The sequence below is a fragment of the Dicentrarchus labrax genome, unplaced genomic scaffold (assembly GCF_905237075.1).
Source record: "Dicentrarchus labrax unplaced genomic scaffold, dlabrax2021, whole genome shotgun sequence".
NCBI lineage: Eukaryota > Metazoa > Chordata > Actinopteri > Moronidae > Dicentrarchus > Dicentrarchus labrax.
Window position 1 is genome coordinate 4707657 of NW_026136702.1, and position 17478 is coordinate 4725134.

Genomic DNA, 17478 nt, shown 5'->3' on the forward strand with positions numbered 1-17478 from the left:
GGAAGGAACCCACAGGTCTGATATCGTCTGATATCTGCAGCCAGCCGCTCCTTGGATTGGTGAGAAATGATTTCCCTCCCTCCTTTCAGCCTCTGCTATTGGTTGAGCTCCCTGTTCCCCCTGATGTTTGCAAACTCTGGTTGGCTGCCCAGCTGGGGGCCCCTGCTTGGGGCTCCAGGTAATGTTTATGTTTAAGGTATTCAGGCCCCCAGCTTTATCTGATTCCATTTAGATGAATGTCACAGTGTTCAGCAGACCATGGCGTCACCTCGCCACAACACCACACAGCTCCCATTTAAGAAAGGCAAAAAGCAAGAGAGTAAAGCGTGGGGTACGAGGGGTGGGGCAGGGGCACCATGGGGGAATAACAGGATCTCTGGAACATTACCACACGATGACAAACTCTTATCGAGCCCTGGTAATGACTTGTGGACAGGATAATCTTTTTAAAAAGCTGCTGCTATCTCTAAAAAAAGCTCTTTTGTGGCTTCCACGTGTGCATGTTGCGGTCAGGGCTGGTATTTACAAAAGCAAAGAGGAATCAATGAGTGCATTGTGTCAGGAGCGTGGTGCTGCCTCTGTCAATTACTGCAGTGTGGTCTGCAGCTCCTGCACAAGCTTTTACACAATTCTACACTACTAATCCTCAGAGAATGATCAGGGTTATGTGTGTGAGAAAGGGACTAATGATTTGTTAACAAGGTTAAGACTCGCACAGACAGTGGGATGTGCAGACTTTGACATTAGATTGACACTCGTGGAAATTTCCAAACTGGGAGTTAGGAGGTTTATCTGATGATATTATTGTCACATATAATAGGAAATCCTCACTGCTATGTCAACAAGCTGCAAAGACACTGCTGAAAGATCTCTTCCCCAACTATTGTTGACAAAGCTTAAACCACATCCAGACTGTTTGTTTTTATGTAAATAATGTCATTTTTCAAATAACCAGTAGACACTGCAGAGAGATCTTATTAATGACTGTGAAGAAAATTAATAGCAACTAAGCATTAAGGTGTCAGGAGAAGAAGAAAGGAGAGGCCTAATGAACACATACTTAACTAAACAGTATGCATATAAGAGAGGAAACAAAGTTATTATTTGCAGACACAAGGATTTATGGGGATCCAAAAAGTTATGACTCTGTTTGATACCAAAATTTGTATGTGTGTGGGTTTTTTTAATGTTTTTCAATTGCAGGCCATGAGGTAATAGAGATGCCACAGATGCCCCTACAGCGAGGCCCTCCGCAGGCTAATTGCCACTGTCCTTTGGGAGATTAGAGCAGGGGAAAGCAGGGATGATTATGAAGGAAATGGCCTCTTATAAGCCGCTGTATGCTCGGCCAGCCGGGCCCAGGGCTGCAGAGACGGGGGTATTCCCTTTCATCAGCGGACAGAGGGAGCCAGTAGAGGATGTAAAGGATACCTGTGCTGCAGCTGACCCATTTCCTGTATTGTTGGTTGTGTGTATGTGTGTTTATCCTGAGCTGTTATGTGCCTCCATGAATATGTGCTTGGTGTCTGAATGTACGGAGTGATCCCAGTTTAACTGCCCTGGCCTCTTTCCTGTGAGTGCTGAGAGACTATCCTGCTGTGTTTGGGTCTCTCGCGGAGCTGCGTGTTTTTATTTCTAGTCAAGCGGAGTACGTGTGTTTCCTCTCTGTGTAGTCCAACCGGACACACTGGCCCTGTGTGTGAGAGCGGGGCCATGGGGGATGCTGGAGGCCCAGGAGCGGTGGACTGTTTTGCTGCGGCCCCGTGCAGGCCTTCACTCCTGGGGATAAGCACGTGCTACACTGCCAAGAGAGAACCGGGTTCAGGCACAGTCTTTCTCCCATGGTTTTTAAAGGAAAACATCCGCTGTGCTTTTCAGCTGAGATGGCAATCAATCACAGAATAGTCATATCTACAGTATAAGGTAGAGAGCCATAAGCTTGGTTTTATGGCTGCACTTCCTAACTGTGTTCATTTGAGACAAGCACCATGTCCCAGTTGTATTATACATATTCTAACCACATCTTGAGTATATAGTGCGTTCAGATTAAAGGAATGAAAGAAGGGTTTTTGAGTATAGCATTGATGGACACTGATGTCCCACAATATAACATACCACAAAAATGTAGGACTTTTTACAGCTGCTGCATGTATAAAATGTGGACAGAGGGGTCCCAGTTTCAGTGACAGCACAAACACAAACACAAACACAAACAAATAAAGTAGGAAATCCTTACAAAACCACATTTACTCGATAATTCTTTGACGTTATCAAGTTTAAAATTCAAAGTTGTAGTTGTATTACCGTATCATGTTAGAGCGCTATTTATGTAGTTCCAGATAGTAACAATTGTACAGTTTATTCATGTTTTGTACACTAGCTGCCAAGGTAGAGCACCATCAACATAAGTACATAGTGTATGCTGTACTTCAGTATAGGTATAAGAGTATAGATCGTTGTAAGGATTCCACTAGGGGGCAGCAAAGGTCTGGAGAACAGATGTTTGATTTATCTAGTAGTGAGTATCTTCCTCCTTAAGCCCAACTAATTTAGAGTTTGGGGATTTAGAATTCCCTAGACCAGTTTCCAGATGTACTGTATATAGATTAGAAATTAGAATAGCTTGTACTGTAGATGCAACTAATTAGGAGGACAAAATGTATCTACATAATTATCCTATTGAAACTACTTATGCATTCTGCAGTTCAGTGGCAACAAGTTATTTCACAGCATCACCCTTATTAATAAAAAATACTGCATACATTTCAGTAAACTGTTGTTTAATTAATCTAATTAATTCACTCAGTTCAACATGTCAACTTTTTTTCTCCCAGGACGCTAACTAGGCCGCAGAAACCCACTGAAAAGAGTCACATTCCAGTGCGTCTGCTGCGTGCTTCTCGATGGCTGAGGTGTGTGTTAGTGGGTCACGCAGTGAGAGAGCCAACCAGAAGTTTCAGGTCCATGTCATAACAGCTTGCTGTGTTTGTGCATGACGGCGCCATGTTCCCACTATCACAGAGACAATCTGACACCAGCACTACTGCATGTTGCCTAATCTGGAAATCAGCAGAGCAGCTATTCCTTATAGCCACTGCTCACGTAGCTCTTTGTGCAGGGAAAACCTCCTCTCAGGTATGCCAAGCTGACACCTATATATTATAAATACTTGGAGGTTACGTTCACTCACACCCCTGCTTGATGTCTTTGAGGGGACTTTGAGTGATATTTGATGCAACACAGCTGGGATAAATGCTGGCATACTGGAAATATATTACATCAGACTAGACAGAAGTCTAATAGACAGGGAGAAGAGAGAGAGAGGCAGGAGGGAAGGATTGAAAGGTTAAAGTGATGAGGAGATGGAGTGGGGAGAGAAGCAGGATGACAGAAGAAGTGAACGGACGGGTGGATGAGGGAGGGGCAGGGTGCTGACAGTGTTTTGCTGGAGTTATGTAGATGTAATCCCTTCTGATGGGCAGGTCAAGCTGCCTGCTGAATGCTGAGGCACCGACCAGCCGTGAGTGCGCACATGCAGGCGCACATTACACACACAAGTATGTGCAATGGTCTGCGTGCATGTGTGTCCGTTGAGCCCCTTCTTGCAGTCTGGCAAGGCTCATGAAAGGGGGAACAAAGGGTAGATTTTCTTTTTCTTTAAACGGCGAGGGCCGGCCCGCAGAGGAAAGAGAGATGGATCTTCTCCAAATGCCACCGTGGGCGCACTAATGCCTGCTTTGTTCGCCACGGTAATTCTATTATGGTAATGGAGGATGAATCCCTGCTTTCTTCCCCTTCTTGCTCCATCCAAGTCTCCTGTCCCCACACCCCCACCAGAGAGCTTCCGGCACAAGAACACAACAGTTAAATGGCCCCTAGGGCCCCTGAGAGATTAGATGCAAAGTCCTACTGTTGAATAGATGTAGTTAGTTGTGAAATAGCTAATTTTTTCTGTCACTGATATTTATCTGTGTCCTAAGCAGTTTAAATGTATCATGACAGCCTTGTGAGTTTCTATTCTTCACATTTGTCAATTAGTCATTCTATGCAAATCCACAGCTGGTCAGATAATGATACAATAATGATGTTCTGCCTCTGTAAAGATTTGGAAATCATCCATGACACTACTTTGCCATTGTGCAGTCCTCTGGGACTTGGTCTGCCTTGCACAGTGCCATGCTGGGAGGACAGTGTGGGTGGCTGTCAGGCCAGACCCTTAGGCCATGCAATGACTCGGTACATATCCAGTAATGTTCATTCCGCTGGGACTGGCCTTGCTCTCCTTTGGGCTTCACCGCTTTACCCAGCAGCCCCTAGAGAGCCCCTAATCCCTCCAGCCTGGGAACGACTCCAACTTGCAGTCCCTTAAAATGTCTTGGTTTGTGTATTATTAGATGCTATGAATTACACTTAGGGGCGTATGGAAGAAAAACATGGCAACTGGCAAACATGGCAGTGATAAATCTGAAATAATGAAACAGGGCTCTAAGTGGATCCAGGAGGGCTTTGCTGACCCAAAATCAGGGTAACTTGATAGGCCTGCAGAGCTGCTGGAGGCAGGACTGCTAGTAAAGCCAAGCTGGACCTGTGGGTACCTAACCTCAGCACAATGTGGAGCTCATTGGAGCCCTGGGAGATCTGAGGTGGGTCACATTCCTGGCCTTCAGAGCTACCCCGGGAGAGATGGAACTTCGGTCGTAGGACTAGACAAGGTGTTACTGAAAGTGAAATTCTTGGTGTGGCTCCTGCTAGCCATGCTATCTCTTTATTTTTATCCTTCAGATCAGACATCCTCAAAGAGTTATGGTCCTATCGAGAGTGTAAGTGACGGCAAGTGGAGGTGGAGCTAAATAATGACAGGCCGTTTAGCTTTGAACTCTGATAAGTTATTGCTCCAGATGGGATGAATAAATTATTTAACCAAGACAAATGTCCTGCTGTCTTCATGCTCAGAATCCTCAGTCTCCTGTCTGTTCATTCATTAATCTACAGGAAAACCAGATAAAGAGGCCTTTTTTTCACATGTGTAGATATAACTCAGGACTGCCCTGTTGCAATTCCCTGTGTGTGTCACGGCTTTGAGTGTATTCTGATCCCAGTGTATATGAGGGGCCTCACTACTGTGCAGCCATAAAGGGCAGCCTGTGCACATGAGCGATGGAGCCCTGCGCCCAGACTGAGGCGTAGTTGCTTTTTCACTCTGAAAGCGATATAAATTCCCAGCCGGTAATATAACATGTTTGGGGTGGTTGGTGTGTGCAGACGTGTGCGTGAAGAAGGGAAGAGGGCATGTGCGTAGTGTGTGTGTCAGAGAGGAAGGGTAGAGTAGGCCAGAGAATGAATAGCTCTGTCACAGAAAGGCCAACTAATAAAGTAGGTAGTTGCGGGAGGGGGGTACAAAGAATGCATCTCGTCTTTCGCCCCTTCGCCGTGGGTTGTCATCGAGGGTGAATTAGTTTTATGCCGGGGCGAATGCAACCAATAAAGCTCCATCCACTGGTTAGGCCCTTCCCACCTTAACCCCCCTGCCTGCCAGTGGAAATTGCATTGGCTATGGTTTAGGAGACGCATGTGGCTCAAGTTTCAACCCTTTTGAAATTTTCATCGTCAATAAATTGCTAGATCAAGCAGATTAGTTAAGTGTATTTTGGCTTCTTTTCACAGCTGGGCGACCTTTGTGTGTGTGTGTGTGTGTGTGTGTGTGTGGGAGCGTGTGTGTGTGTGAGCGTGAAGATGTGGTTGTTCTTGGACTTCACTTTTGCTTTTCCAGAGTACAGCCCTGACCTGTAAGTGTTGAGCGATTTGAGAAAAAAAAAGTGAATTACTCAGAAATTAAAGTTCAGAAACAATGACACATTGTTCTTTTCATCTTTTACTCAACAGAAAAGTAAATGCTATCAATTTAAACTATTAATGATGTAGTATTTCACCGTTTCTCTGAAGTCGCTAGCATTCCATAACTGGCCATTTGTCTTATTTTATGCTCCAGGGAGATCAGAATCTGTGTGAAAAAGTATTTTATCTTGAAATGCTATAATCCCAACATTTGTCACAGCAAGTCCGAGAGATGTAACTGTCATCAGATGGATAAGTGTGCTTTAAAGCTACTGTTAAAGTCTACTAATACCATATTGAACAAGCACAATACATCACTGTGAAAGAGCCTCTCACACGGCATTCACTTGACTGATATCAGTGTTCGACCCTGTCTCAGTCTAACACTCTGACACAGCAAAACAGCCCGTTCTCCATCAGGCTCCACTTTATTCAAACCAGGGTAACAGCTCAATCCTTCCAGCCTCACTCCTTTCCCAGGCCTTTTCTCTGTAGGAGGGGAAGAAAAGGGAGGTGTTTGGGTTGATAACCCCTCTCCATCACTCTGACTCTGTGAACAGGGCGGTGTCGAAGCAGGGTCTCTGGATAGAACTGTGGCCCAGCGGAGTGGTCACCCCCAGCTCGGAGTTGCATGACGGGGGAGATGGAGCAAGAGCAGCAAAAGGAGGGCAACAGGCCACAGAGGGTGGGGTGGGGGTGATAAAGAGTCAGAGTGAATGATGGAGGTCTAGCTGAAAGTTGGAGTTATCTTCTTGGTCGTAATGTTTGACAGACTCTTTCTGCTTCTCACAATCACTCACCCTGTCATGTGATATCAGTTCTGCTGTGGCGCCAACTTGTTATCAGGCCCACAGAGGCCAATAGGTTTGTGCACATTTGAGTTATCATAAATGTGCATTACTACATACCTACTGTATGACTCCACTGAGCTCCACAGATAAGGCTGGGCTATGTACCGACATTTTGTTAATGTATTTGATCAGCTTTTCACTCACTGTGAATAGATATACAGTGCAAACACAGCGATGGATGCCTGCACATATAGGGAATTTGGGTCACTTAGTTATAGATACACACATGCGGCTACTCTTATATATGGGGGGTGCTAACAGCGAAAGGGCAGACTCCCGCTGAGCTCGCTGCTGCACAAATAAACATCAGTCCAGATCCATAAATGTGGGGAGAAACACCATCTGTCACCATCCTGCATCACCCCCCATCAGAGAAGGAGGTAGAGAGGAAAGGGAAAGGAGAAATGGATGGAGGGAAGTGTGAGCTTTAATGGAACCCAGGCAGTCACATGATAGATAACAAATTTCACAATGGGGAATGAGGGAATACCATAATGTGAAGCAGCCATGAGGGGAGCGGTGTGCAGCTGCACTGACCAGTACAGCCCCAGCGTAACACACACACACACACACACACACACACACACACACATAGCCACTGCTGCACTGACTCTGCAGCACGAGCCATTACTGAGAATTACCTTATACAACAGTGTGTTGGAGGCTTTTGCTCTTTTACCTGGCATGTTGAAGCATGGTACGCCCTACAGTATCCGTTCTACCTGGTAATTAATTTTACAACTTGCTCAAATCCATAGTAACACACTGTATTGGTAAAATATTTATAGCAACCCCAAAGCAAGATAAAAGTGGCACACCGTTTACTGGCGTATGCTGTTCTCAGCACAATTCATGCTGGGACAGGTGAGCTCAGCCATCACGGTGCAACTTAATTGTGGGAATTTTGGGTTTACATAAGGGATTGAGCAAGGCTTCTGAACAGAGGAGACTCTTGTTGCAATGGGCTGTTGTGATTTCACACTTGCTTCACGTTGCCAATAAAATCACTTTTTACAGATGTCTTTCTGGTTTGTTTTAAAGCCTTTACTGGACAAGAGAAAGGAAAAAATACACCATAAACAGATAGAAATATACTGTGTATGTTTTATGTGCTTACAACAGATGTTGCAGTTAGTTTTTTCAATGCAATGAAAAATTATTGTGCTTAATACATCACATTCATTTCTGAGAAATGTTCCACAATTAATGTGTGCTCACAACCAGAAACCTTAAGTATTTTGCTCCGTTTGCGGAAAAAATAAAGTTTTGGAAAAAAACGCCCTCCCTCATCTTGGAAAGCAGGTCTCAGAAATGCTTGTCTAATCTGTTTCAATGTAAATTTTGACAAATGAACAGAGACTTGAGGGTTTAAAGAGTCTTAGGATCTATACACTACACAGCTGGTTGGGCTTGTTTGCAGATGTAGCATGCAGGCTGCCCTCCTTGGCCTCCTCTCCTGTTCATGCGCTGCACGACTGAAATGTCACAAGAGGAGTGGGAATGGATTAAGCTCCTTTTTGAATTAAACAAGTCATCCTTTTCCACATCTCAATCAATGTGTGTGTGTCTCACTGAAAATGCACAGGCTATTAATCAAAGCCAACATAAATAACTTGTGGGGAGCTGTAATGGTCTTCGTGACTGCTGGCAGCGGCTTCTGAGAGCCAGATAAACACAAGATAAGAAGGGGAACCAGACAAACACGACAGCCCAATGACGCGACCACTTCTGCTGGGTACAGACCATCAACATCTCCTATATGAACACTGCTCATGCTGCTGGCTAATGCTTCGTGCCATTTGAAATTCCCATTGTGCCAACGCAGCGCTGACATACAAAGATTGATGTATTTTTACACCCCCGAACCTCCCTTGAAAATGTTTTGTTAGAGGTAAACTAGTCAGCATGTGTGTTTTTGAAACCCACACCACTGAGAAAAGACTGAATGATGTGTTCCAAGGATTGGATAAATATTTAATATTCCAAAGCCAGGCCACACCAAAAGCATGGTGAAAGATCACAATGAAACAAAAAATGCATGCAAAGTCTAAATAAAGAAAAAAATATATAAAATGTATTTTATTAAGGTCATGATTTTTTCCCCCTAATTTGTTTCTTCAGTGTGGTTTCGTCAGTTGTCAGCTTCAAAGCCTTGGCATCCCAGCCGACCACTTGGAGAACAAAAGAGTCTGCGTGTTGTCATTGTGGAGCTGCATTTGCTGCCCAGCTCTTGTGTTTTCAGAGATATTATTATTTTATTTGAAGGCCTGTGCTATGTATATTTTCTTTCTGGGCTCAAACTTTCTGGATCTTGAGCCCCTCTTCAGCTCTCTGCTTCTGTTTGCTTTCCCCTGGCTCGCTTCAGTTCCTCACGTCATGGGCCGGTGATGCTCTTACATGGGACACACACCCACCTTTCCTCTTTTTAACTCCTCTCATGATTCTCAAGGGTGTGTTTGTGGTCATTAACTAACCTTCCAAACAGGAAGGTATGAACCTCTCTGAAAACCTCATCCATGAATGTCCCCCACCACTACTTATAGCATTTCCAAATGTGTTTCTGCAAGAGTGAATATGTGTCCTTGTAAAGATGTGCATCTGTAGCACTTTTGTGTTCATAGCTGGAGGTCTTGACTTATTTGTTCATGTCTGTCTATCTGTATCTGCTGCAGTCAGTCTGTCATAGCTTGGGAATCGGGGGTCAGCACATGCTTTTAATCAGGCAATCTCTGGCTCTGCCAGACGACTGTACACTGTTCCCCCTCCTTTCTTTTCTCCCTCCGTCCTTCCCTCCTCTTCTCTAGGACATTTTCTCTCACTGCTACAGGGAAAATAGCTCACTGGCTCCACATAGTGGTAGAGGTGAAGCACACACAAGCATTACAACTTTCTGTATCTTCATATGCATTAGTGGAATACAGCTAAGCACATTTACTCAAGTACTTAGGTACAATCTTTTGACATTTCTTGCTACTTTTTACTGCAAATACCACCTGACTGGAGTTTCTTGAGACATGTTGTAGTTTCATGTTAATATCTGTTTAAGGCTCAAAAAAGTAAAACTCAGACATAAAGCAAAAAATTAAGAATATTCCAAAAAGTGAATTTAGATTTGTTTGGAATTCAGATTGATCATTTCATGGCCTCTCCAGATCTAGCCTGAGATACTTTGGAGGGGATCTGACCCCTAGGTTGGGAACCATTAGGTTATACCTAACTACTATAAAGTAGTAAATAATAATCATATAATATATCATTATAATAATAAAATAATATATATTAAGAAATCATATATATCCGCATCATATATATAATCATATGTGTTAAAATGTCAGTCACAGACGATTTTTCAGCAGAAAGAGAGCTTTTACTTTTGATATTTTAAGTACATTTAGCTAATAATACTTATGTACCTTTCTAAGTAAGCAAGGTTTTAAACAGTACACCACTGTTCACACGTAATAAATGTTTTGCTATTACTGTCTCCACTTGTGTAAAACTTGTAAAATATCATCTGGTATTTCTGTAAATGTTGTTTTTAATCATCCTTTATATCCTATGATATTAGAAATTGAATCTTAACAATTTGGTTTACTATTTTTTGTCTCCACTTTAATCCTTAAATTTCCCTGATGAGTTTCTCTTTCTTTAACTTCCTGCCACTTTCAGCCTGTCTCACCTGCTTACCCTGATTTTCCCCGTCTAGTGCGGTGTCTCGCAGGTGAGAATGAGTGACAGTTGGAGTGACAGGCTCATTAGGGCTTCATTACATGGTTGCTTGGACAGGAGGAGGAAAGAGGCCTAAGAGATGAGCTATAAAGCAGGACTGGCTGGCTGGGCGACCCCAGCAGACCCACTGCTCCAAGTTCACTGGTGGCCCCCGGGGCAGAAGCACACCTGGGCCAGGTGAGGTCTGCCATGAAGAAGGGCACAGGGTGCACATTTACTGAGAAAGCGGGGGCGGATTCCTCACATTCAGCCCAGGAGGCAACCTCGAGGCAGTGTTTCATACACAGTGCACACACAGTGCACTGACATGCACATACATACATCCACACATACACACACACACTGTCTGCCAAGGGTATTACAACAAGTTTAAACTTTTCAACAGGTCTACTCAACTAAAAGAAAACAGAACAAACAGTGAAATTACTTTTCCGAGCTTGAATAATGGGAATTAAGACAAGACACAAGTCGTGACACGAGCTCTTCACATTAGAGGTTCCAGGCTACTCCTCCTGAACAGTACCACACCTCTGAATCCTGTCAATTTTCCAGACTTGAAAAGCCAGAGCCGATTGTTCTAGTTGTATTAGAGTTCAACGCCTGGCAACAAATGTCAGTCAGAGGTTTGTTTTCTTGGGGAGCAACTGAGAAACGTATCTTGAGCTGCAGTGATTAAGGCATTGAGGAACCATTATGTAGTTAAATTAAGTGGTGAAATGGAAACCAGGTTGCTTGTCGTTTGTGAAAGATTTAAGGGTAGGATCGGGTAACAACTCAAGTAAAGACCTTGGTCAAATAATGTTTACACATCATTCATAATGTTTAGAGTATTAGATTTGAGGAATTAAATACAAAAACACAATTACAGTAGAGTTTTGTAGGCTATTTTAGCTGATATTAAAATACTTTCCACTGGTTTTGGGGGCACAAATACAGTTTAAAGGTCTGTAACAAAATGAAACTGGCTGAGGGATAATCCTGCTCCATGGTTCTGCTGTCCATTTCATTACTGGTTCCTTTAAGCGAAATACCAATAGTGATGGTGTTTTGTGTCAAAATAAAGTTTTTTTTCTGCGAACATGTTTCAGCACCTGTCCCGGGCTTCTTGCACTTCCTTAATGGTGATAAATGAGCCAGGTTGAGTCTGTTGGGGTCTTACTGAAACAAGCTGCACCCAGAACTCTGTGCCAGTGAAATATATCTTAATGAAGGAAATGTGGCTTCACTGGGACTTACAGCTGCCACAAGTATGCAAGAGTGCGCTGTTAAATGCAGTGTGAGTGAGTGGAAGAGGTTGGAATTGGAGAGGGTAGTGAGCGTGAAGTTAGATTTGTGTTAATGTTAAATAACAAGTGTGTGGGTGTGTCTATGAATAAATCTTCTTTGACTGCAGTATTCCCCTCTACTTTTTACTTTCCTAAAGAGGTGTAGGCAACATGTATGGGGTCACATGAATGTAAAAAATAATTAATATATGAAAAAAATACTTGATATCCAATGAACATGGTTCCTTTCATTTTTTTGGGACTCATTGTGATTAGTAATAGCACAATGAACACCTGAATTTAAAATTAATACTGAAGTCTTGTATCTACTTTTAGAGACTATAGGAACCACAAGTAGCCCAGCATTCAGATAATGTAGTGTTCTAGTGGGGTAATAGGGTACTATGAGCTCTTTAACGTATGAAGGGGCCTGGCCATGAAGAGCTTTGTAGGTGAGGAGGAGGGTTTTAAATTGTATTCTAAATTTTACAGGGAGCGTTTACACCTCCAAGCTAGTTGCCTAGTTTTAAAATGAATCCAATGATTGCATTATTAGATTTCAGTTGTAGGGAGACATGTTTTTGTTGTTTCATTCCAGTGTTGCCAACTTGGAGACTTTTCAGACCTTTTTACAGACTTTATTTCTATAAAGTAACTACCGACAAATTTTTTTAGTAACAATTAGAGAATAAGTGATTTAGTGACTGTATCTTTGGGTTAGAGTTAGGGTCTTTTTTTGTTGTTTGAACATTTATTTTTCCCGTTTACAGTTTTTTTGTTAAAATGTATTGTTCAGATATCATTTTTTTCTATTTGTGATATATATTTTTTATGGTTACATTCCACTGAGCTTAATTTGACTCCAAACATAGCTCCTCAGACTGCACCAAGTATTTTTAAACTAATCATAGAGAAATCCCATAAAAAGTGAGTGTAAAAGGTTTTTGAATGTCTATCTAAACAGGAAGGCCGATGCCTCCAAAAAATTAAGTGTGATTTGGCTGCCATTGCAGGCTAAAAATCATAGAGGAAATATGAGCATACACAAAGTCTAAACCTCTACTTACGATCTCATCCTTTTTTTTTTCTTCCACTGCTTCTCATTTCATTTTGCCAGTGAATACATAACCACCCTGCATTGGTCTCTCCTTCATCCCCCTTTCTTTGGCTACAGCGGTTTCCCATCCCCATGCTCAGATGTGACCTTTCACCCCTGGCGGCAGACATTGTGGTGTCTAATGCTCGCGGCTCCACATATCGGTTAAGTCACAGTCATTTATGACAGTCGCTGTGGCTGAGAGAAAAGAGGGGCTGGATGGAGATGGAGGATTGATGCGAGCATTGTCTAAGCCAAATATTATTGACTTCACTTTTTCCCCATCCTTCCTCTGCTTGGGAGACTAGAGGACGCCTCATCTCTTCCCGCACTCTTCTGCTCATTACTCTCCTGTTCTTTATTTTTCTCTTCGCATGGACTGGCTTTGGTCAGTCTGTGCACTGCCACATGTGTAGAAGGAAACAGAAGAAAAAAGAATTGGCATTTAACAGCTCAAATGCATTAGTTGTTTTTATATGTGTTTTTCATTATGTCTTTCTTTCTATCTGTTTAGAAAGTGGTTGTGTCATAAATTTCTCACAGTGGCCACTCATCCAGTGACACACAGTATTCTTTCTGTGAACGACTGAATACACAAAAGAGACTAAATTAAAGACAGCCTGCAAAATAGAAACATATCAGGCATGTCAAGTTGACATTTAAAACCATGGCAGCCGCATCGGAGGATATCATAGCTCTATTTGGTGAAATGATAATTATGATAATTGTTCTGTGAACTGTAGCAGTGTGGAGTTGTAATAGTTGCTCTCCCCACAACAGGAACTACTGGGATCTCTGCACCGGCTTGCCAAAACCACAGAGCTTACACAGCCCTGAGGATGACAAGACACGGAGAATGAAGGGAAGGGGTGGGTGAAACAAAGAATGAGGCACACTATAGGGTCCCATAAAGACTTTCATATGTGCCGTGCCCAGCATGTTTGATTTTCAGTGAATGCGGCATAGCTTGGCTGCCTCTCAAGGCAATCCAAGAATAATTTCCATGAGTAGAGGAGTAGATCTATGACTCTACAGATCATAGCGCTCTGTTCGTCATATGTATCTCATTGATTCAGACTTTTCTTCCCTGTCATTCAAGTGTTTCAGTTATAGGTTCAGTATCTTGGCTATAACTGACCTAGATATACCACCCTTTCAATCAAAACTTTATGACTGCTCAATGTTTTAGCATTTTTGCTGAAATCTCAAACAACATGGCCACTGATCCTAAAATAAGAAAAGAATAAAAGATACTTATGAGTAATATAAGAACTCTTTGTGACTATCTTTTTTTAAAACCATAGGTTTACTTGGAAATGGCAGACGTTGAGATCACTCTAGTAGGTATCTATAACAGCCAACATACTGTATATTTGTCTTACTATTGTTGCCAGGGTTATCTGTGTTTTTAACATACAATAGGTCTGCCAGAAAAATTTCAGTCAAAGTTCTTGTTCTGCACAGTTCTAGTTTCTAGATTCCTTTTGATCCTGTGAACTGCTGTGCTGAAAGACACAAATGTTTCTGTAAGACAATGTTTGATTCCTCATAGTGATAATAGCTTTTCTTTTTCTCTGTGGTGAGCTGACGTTTACCACCATGGTGATTATAAAGTGTCATAAAGTGGTCTTACAAAGTCATAAATCTCTGTGTTTAATGACCTTTTAATTGGCACACACTCAGGTCCTCATGGGACTTTCAATTACTGTTTTATTACAGGCAGGTGTGCTGATAACCCGTTGGAGTGTTAGTACCAGTTGTAACGAACTGCTGATCAAGATATATATATATATATTTATATTTCCAATAAAGTCCAATGTAACTATAAATGTAACTTTTATAATTTCTTTACCACTCACGTTCACTCATCTCTATCATTCTCCTTATATTGTCTAATTTACAGGGAAGTTACAATGAGATTTAAAGTAATAGTTTAGTAAGTAGTAACAATTTAGGCAATATTCTTATTTGCTTTCTTTCAGAGTGGTTGGATGAAAAGATTGACACTAATATTTTTTTCACCCAGGATGGAAAAGTCATGACCCACCCTTCTCCGCCTCTGATTGGCTTACCCTTACATCCTAACCCTAATCAATCCTGCTCCTAATGCCCAAATCTAACCAACCAAACCAGTGAAGGCAATGAGTACTAGCCAATCAGAGGCAGAGTAGGACGGGTCATAACAAGGTCTCCACATTAGCGTAAAGCTTTGACACAAGGAAGAAGCTAACCTTCATCTATAATTCCCTATCTTGTTCCTTGTTTGTTTAATACACAAACAATTTTATTTCTTTTGGAAATTTGGGGTTATGCGCAGAAACAGTGTATCCCCCGAGCATGCATTGCCAGATACAGTTTTAGTACAGGTCTCGGTACAGGCACGATGGTACCAAAAAAAAAACTGGTTACTTAGAGGTACTGGTAGCCATATTTTGGAACAGAGCCAGGCTAGCTATTTCCCAATGCTTCCACTCTTCATGCTAAGCTAGGCTAATCGCCTCCCGAATAGTGTATTAGGAGGAATCACGTGAAGGAAATGCATTGTTTTAGGGTTGCTGCACGCTGAATGACATGACACAAATGCTCTGAAGACACCCAGCATTAGGCAGGATTTCTGTCCATTTAGCATGTACTCACATACACACGCGCTTTGCACACAGTCATTATTAGGAGTTGAGGAGCTGGATAGAGTTCAGTCTCCATTCTCTCTAAATCCCCTCTTCATATCCAGTATCCTCTCCGTCTCTGGCCAGTGTCTTGTTTTTCCAGAGCTCTCGGTTAGCACTATGAGCTGTCAAGGACTGATGCTGCACAGCTCTGCACGCAGAGGTGAAGATCAAGAAGTGAGATGAATTTTCTTCCTCTTCATTAACACCTTCATGATATATGTGGTGCTACATCTCCATCCTGTGTATAGGCACTGTTTTACATCTGTTCTTTCACAGTACAGGACATTACTTGGCTAAGGTCTTACTGCCACATCCGTTATATACATTTTTGTTTTCTTTTTATAGTGTTTTACTCTGTTTGATACTTTCATGCAGCACATAGTATTTAATAGTACATATCTGTGTATGGTTTAGACAACTAGTGTACTGCATGCGTCAGCAGAGTATAGCTAGTGAATGTCAAAGTTTAAACAAAGCTAGTTGACAAAAATAATCATTAACCTGATTCCATGAACCATGCTCACTTGGCTATTTTCAGATATTTGTCTGATTCACACATTCGCACCTGCACACACACACACACACACACACACACACACACACACACACACTGTGAGCAGGCATGATGCTGGCGTCACATACTGGCGCAGTCTCAGCTCTCAAGCATTAAAAGATCAATTCTGCGTCTAATTTGGGATTTTCAGGCAGGATATGTGCGTGGACAATATGCGCATGTTGCCAGGTTTGTGTCAAGATTTCCAGTGCTCCCACTGCGTTAATGGCTGGGCTGTGAATCGTCTCCACGGCGATGGTCAAATGTGGCCAGGCTGGTGACGTACACTATGAGTCCATCCAAGAGAAATAGCAAGTGTTTGTGTGTGTGTGTGTATTCTAAGGTGTGTTCAAAGTCCTCTCTCCCCCCCCTTCTTTTTGGTTCCTGAGAAGTGAGCAGCGGTGTGAATGGAGGGTCAATGCCAGATTCAGCTTTCTTCATCCACACTGGAGGGCTTTGGAGGGGCAAGGGCTTTGGCACCTTACAGCTCTTGTAGTCCAGGACCCTCAGTCTCACTGGCACAACCTCATTTAGCTAGACTGATCCTCACCAGGGCAATGGGAGAGCTTAATTTAATCATTGTGTGACTGTGCACTGTGTGGGTACAACACAGGTTTCACAGACTGCATAATTTTGTCGAGACAGGGTGGCCTGCTGAACAATTCTGACTGAAAGGTTGCAAGTTCAGTCCCAACAAGAGCCAGAATCCTTTTTTTTTTTTTTGCCTCTGAGCCTTACAGTGAACTGAAACCAATCATTCATGAAAAAGTCCAAGCCACTCAGTAGGAGCTTTGTTTTTGTGAAAACAGTTTTGCTTAATTGCTGTGACAAGGTTTGCATTGTCACAACAGCCACTGCTCCACCTTTTCTTTCCTTTCTGCAAACACATCCATATGTGGGAATTGACGTTCCGTAATGTTTGCTTAAATCTTAATTCCCTGAGTGCCCCGGCTGGCTTGGCGCAGTCCAGGAACTGCAGCAGCCGTGCAGCGGGGCCCAATGCTGGAGGGCAGGAACCCACTGAACAGGAGGGAGAGCTCCTAATTGGCCTGAATGGCTGCAATCAGAGCCAATAAGAGATAAGCGCCGGATTGCTCTCCAGATCTACAGCGATAGCATTGTGCTGTATGACCGGGCTACGATTGCCCTGTTGACCAAACAGAGAACAGGTGTGCAAGCTCTCTGCCGCTCAGGTGGCCTTCCCAGCAACCCCAAGCAAGCTCCGCCACAGCGGGCCTCACACACCCTGTGCAAACACACTCAACGCTTGGATGGCTCTACACTATATGCTTTTATACTTTGAGGAGAAAATCCATCTCTGTGTGACAGGCTTGTTCTCGTGCTATAGCTGGGTAATCTACAGTATGGAGGAATGTATTCATAAATGTTGGAACAAAGGCATTCTTAACCTGCTTCCTTCACGCCTAATCGAGCTGTATTGACTTTAGTGATAGGGGGCTGGTTAGACGGATGTTGGCAG